Source organism: Geospiza fortis, unplaced genomic scaffold (assembly GCF_000277835.1).
Source record: "Geospiza fortis unplaced genomic scaffold, GeoFor_1.0 scaffold236, whole genome shotgun sequence".
Lineage (NCBI taxonomy): Eukaryota > Metazoa > Chordata > Aves > Passeriformes > Thraupidae > Geospiza > Geospiza fortis.
In genome coordinates this window covers 200,197-205,542 of record NW_005054568.1, presented here as the reverse complement: position 1 = coordinate 205,542, position 5,346 = coordinate 200,197, and positions in this window count along the sequence as shown.

Here is a 5,346-nt window from a genome sequence, read left to right as displayed (position 1 = left end):
ATCCCAGATCCAAATCGAGACCCAGACCCAGTCCCAGCCCCAGCCCCAGTCCCAGCCCCAATCCCAGCCCCAATCCCAGATCCAATCCCAGCCCCAGCCCCAGTCCTGTGTCTCCCAGCAAGGAGGGGTGACGGGTGCACAGCAGCTCTGCTGGGATGGAGGGACACCAGTGTCATCAGGGAAGGAGACACGAGTCCCCACACCAGTCCTGGGGCTGTTTGTGCAGCCTGCAGGGGTGAAACCTGCAAAAGTTTGGGAGAAATCTGGGCAGGTTTGGCTCAAAGCTGGTGCCAGCACAGGAGGAGGGAAGCAGTGCGAGGTACAGCAGGGATGGGAATAATTGCACCTGCAGTTAGGGGCCTGCGGAGCCACTGCTGCCAGGATGTCACCTGTGTCCCACAGAGTGGAAATAACTGGGGAGGGCTGGTGCTGCACCTGGGCTGGGCACAGGAGGAAGGGAGATGGAGGAGAAGGGAGGGGGGTGGGTCGTGCCAGCCAGGAAGGCTTCTGCTCATGCCATGAACATCCATGAGCTATTATTGGCAACTTAAAAAAAAATCACAGGAAAAATGATTAGAGGTAAATGGAATGTTTTCCTGCCAATTCTGGGTGGGGGAAAAATTGAAAATAAATGTACATAAAATTTTTATAAGAATAATGAGTAAAATTCAAGTCAGTTCTTAAAGTGAGTTCAAGGTTGAACACATCAATGTGGCACTTCTTCCTCCTATAAATCATGTTTGCCTCCATGTGTGCATGGAGCAGCTGAGGATGCAGATGAGGAGCAGAACCTGAGGGTTAGGGAAGGACTTGGACTCTCCTCAAAGCCTTTTCCCTCCCCACAGTGCCCAGGCTGGGCTTGGCTGACTCCAAGGACAGCTCCTGTGGTGGCTCCAGCCAGCTGAACCTGAAACACGCTCTGGAAGCCCTGCAGGGCTGAGGGGCTTTCCCTGGCTCTGGACAAGCAGCTGCTCGAGCAAGGTCAGCATCCAGAGCTGGGCTGCAGGAGTGGCAGGGGGTCCAGGGGGTCCTGGCATCCAAGGGGCTCTCAGGACTCCCCCGTGGGACCCCCCAGGCTCTGCTCAGGGACAGCACGTGGGGCTCAGCTCAGGGGCTGGCTGCAGCAGCCCTGCTCTGGGATGGAGCAACTGGCTCCAAGAAAGCCTGGAAATCATCCTAAATTTAGGGTGAGGAGATTCCGGAGCAGGAGAAGCACTAATGGCTGGAAGAAGCTTTGGCTGACCCTCAGTTCTTCCCTGTCTCTGGGTCTGGGTATGGTTTTGGGGGTGCTGGCTGTGCCCACAACAAAACTGAGCACCACTCCCTCCTCCAGCCCCAGACATTAAACACCGGGGAAGGAGCACAAGAACTGATTTTTCCACATTCCCAGAGAAAAGGTCTCACCTTTTTGTACCTCACCTGTGTGGCCCCCGGGACAGGACAGACAGAGCTTGGAGCAGCCTGCTCTAATAGAAGGTGTCCCTGCCCATGGCAAGAGAGTGTTTAAAGCCCAGATGGTGTTTAAAGTCCCTTCCAGCCCAAACCATTCCATGTTTCCATGACACACCTGGGGCAGCACAGCAGGTTTGGAGGCGAGACCTGCAGACAGGACCCACAGTCCCCATCACACTGTGGCTGCAGACACAGCACAAGTAAAATCCTGCAGCTGAGGTTCAACTGCTGCAAGGGGATGGAGAAATCAGAAACAACAATTTACCACACATTATCTCCAAGCAAACAGAGCTAAAATGATGGTAGGGATGGAGACACCTTGCTTCGGTTATTAAAACACTGAATTTCTAAAAAATTGTGGATGTTTGCCAAAGGGAAAAGCTCAGAATTAGTTCTGACATGAAAAATGTTCAAGTCATTTTGTGGGGTTTTTTCTAAGGGGAAGTGGAAATGATTTCTGGTGGGAGCAAGGATCCCAGGGAACATCTCAGTGAAAATCCTGCCAGTCACTCTGCTGGAGGCACATTGTGGCTGCAGCCTGGAAGGCAGAGCTGATAAACAGCCAGCTGCAGGTGGGATGGATGGACGGACGGGCGGATGGATGGATGGATGGACGGATGGATGGATGGATGGATGGATGGATGGATGGATGGATACGCCAGGCATGTCCATGCTCTGCTCCAATTCCCCATCCAGACAGTACTTCATGGTCAGCCACCACAATCCAGACTTACCCAATGATGTTCTGCTTCCAAACTGAATTCAGGGATCAGCATGAGGACCAGGAGAGATTAAATCCCATCCTCCCATGGCATTGCTGCTCACCATGGCTGGGGGAGATCACAAACAGCCCCTGCCCTCGCAGGTTTGTGGAGCTGTACCTGGGCTTCTTGTCAGCAGCAGGAAAATAAAGAGGGGAAAGGGGCTCTCCTTCTTGCTAGAGCCAGAGTGGCCCAGTCAGTGGCTTTTTGGCTAAATTCCCTGCAGATGTGGTTTCTGAATGATGCATGTGGCCCAGGAACACAGAGAAGAGGGGGAAGGAAGGGCCTGATCCTGCAGCTGATCATAGACTCATGGAACAGTTTGAGTTGGAAGGGGCTGTAAAAACCATCTAATTCCACCCCTGCCATGGCAGGGACACCTCCCACTGTCCCAGGCTACTCCAGCCCCAGTGTCCAGCCTGGCCTTGGGCACTGCCAGGGATCCTGGGGCACCCCAGCTGCTCTGGGCACCTGTGCCAGGGCCTCACACTGTCACAGGGGAGAATTTATTTCCAATATCCCATCCATCTCTGCCCTGTGGCAGTTGGAAGCCATTCCCTCTTGTCCCAACCCTACATGCCAATGAAAAACATCAATTCCAATGCAGTTTGAGCCCTGAGATCTTGTTCTTTGTTTGTGGGGAAGATTTCTCTAGTGCAGATCCCAAATCCCAAGCTTGTCACTGAGTCTCAGGAGCCACCAAAGAGAAGAGGTGCCTGTAGGACATCATGTACCTTACCTCAGAGCTTCCATAGGGTGACAATGGTGTCCCCAAATCCTGTGGCCAAGGGTGTTGGGACTCTGACACAGTCTGGGGATGTCTTGCTGTTCCCAGCCACCCTGCAATGGGGAACGTGAGGAGCTCAGCCCACCTCCAGTGATGCTGACACCTGGGTCCAGCAGCCTCGTTACCAGACAGGAAAATCACCAGCAGGTGCTCCGACCTCATTAGAAAATCTCCCCCACCTCATGCCTTTGGCAAGATCTCAGTGGTACCACTCTGCCCCTGCAATCCCTGCTTTGCTGCTTGATTAGTTCAGAAACTAAAAACCCCAGGGAGAAATTCAAGAATCTGCTAATTCTCTTTTTCCCAAATGGCAATTGGCTATGGAGCTCTGGCTCTTTTGTACAACTCTCTTCCTCCTCTCTTCCCATCAATGGGGAAAAAGGAAATGTTGGTGTTTCTGCCATGTAGTAGATGATTTACCACCAATCAGCCATGCAGAACTACCCAAGAGCTGCCCCAAACCCCACCTTTCCTGGGTGTAAGAAACACCACCCAGCCTCCACTCCAGGATTTCTGGGGAGTTAAATTGGTTTTCAAAAAGACTTAAAGTCCCTTCTTGCTGTGAGTGGTTGATATTTAAGGTTTGTGGAAAGAAAACTGGACCTCAAATTCCTCTCTGGCTCCTTACCCAAAACCATTCATTAATGACAGCTGAAGACAAAGACCATCATCCTGGATGGACAAAAGCCCTGGAAAACCTCCATGTTCTCTTCTCTTCCAGCCTCTTTTCTTTGCTACAACACAAGAAAAATCAGAACAGGGATGAAAAATGGCTCCAGCCCTCTGTGGTTTTTCCTGCTGTCCAAAATAAATTTAAAGCAGCTCTAAAACCACTACCCCCTGCTCATTTCATTTCAAGTCTGGACACCCCATGCTGTGCTGTCAGCCTGGCATCCCCTGCTCAGCTCTGCAGCAATTGCTGGAATTGGGCTCCTGCATCCCAGTTTAATGCCATGGAATGAAGCAGCACAACAGCCTTCGGAGGCGACTGTGGCTGAAACCCTCATGGCTCATAAATGTCAGGTTCAACTCTGCTTCATCCCAGCAGTGCTTAATTCCAAAGTTGGAGAGTGACATAAAAATAAATGGGGAGCAGCGGATTGCGTCCCGGCAGGGCTGGAGCGCGGCTGCCGGGGTGTCACAGATCAAGTGACAGCTTGAGACAAGCCCTGCCTCAGGCACAGGCTTTTGGCAGCAGCTCTGCTTAGGTGACCTGCACCTCAATCCCTCTGGCTTGAGAGATCCTAGGGCTGGCTGATTAGGGCTGTTATAAAATGTGTTATTTATTGAGCAGACAGGAGGTAACAGACAAAAGGCCTTGAACAGTTCCTGCATAGTACAAAACAAGAGAACTGCTGAGAGATTACATAAAACAGCACACAACATTAAGGTTATTGTTATATATTAAATATATATTGTTATATATTATAGTTATATACATTAAAGCTAGCAAAGGCACTGTAGAGAACAGGAGTCAGTGAACTTCCCACCCATAGAGTACATGGCGTCCTTCCACTCAGCCCTCGAGAGAGTAACCACAAAACTGATGGCCCAGCTCTGGGGAAAAGCCCCACAAATTTCTAGGGAACGTGCAGAAGACTTTTGCTTTGTGAAAGTCTATTGTAGTTTATAAAGTGGAATGTCTGTCAGTGAAAAATTCCAGCTGATCTTTCCCCAGTCTTACTTCCACAGCAAGATGTTTATTGTCACTAGCAGTGTCACTTCCCCAGTGCCTGAATAACCATGAGACAGGCCGTCTTTAGTGAGTTATTTCACCAAATTGCAAGCTTTTGTGAAGGGCAGGGGCCTTGCAGCAGCTAACAAACCACAGGTAAGTCCCTGTGGTGGGAGATGTCCTGATGCACAGGGGTGGGAGAGGAGCAGCCACCTCTGCCTCTCTCTCCAGCTGTTGTGTGTGTCTGAAACACCAGCTGGTGCCAACACTTGATAAATCATCAGCAAAACTGGTGATACAGTTTCCATGAGAGAGAGCTTTTCCTCTTTGGATTTAAACAAGAAATTTACTGGAAAAAATTAGTGAGAGTAAGAAGGGAAGGGGCTGAGATTTTATAGCTCTGTTGGGATTATGTCAGGAGGGGCAGCGGAGGAGCAACTCTGATTTCTGCTCTCTGTGACAGGGACAGGGAACGCCTGGAGCAGGGCCAGGCTGGAGGTCAGGAAATGTTCTTCCCCCCGAGGGGCACCTGGGGCAAAGTGAACCTGAGGGTAGAAATGGAAACTATTTAATGACTGTCTCTGTCTTAAAAATGTACAGATCTAGCTCTGAATCACATCCATCCATCCCCCATCCAGAGGACATGTCCCTCCTTCCTCCCCCCAAATCCA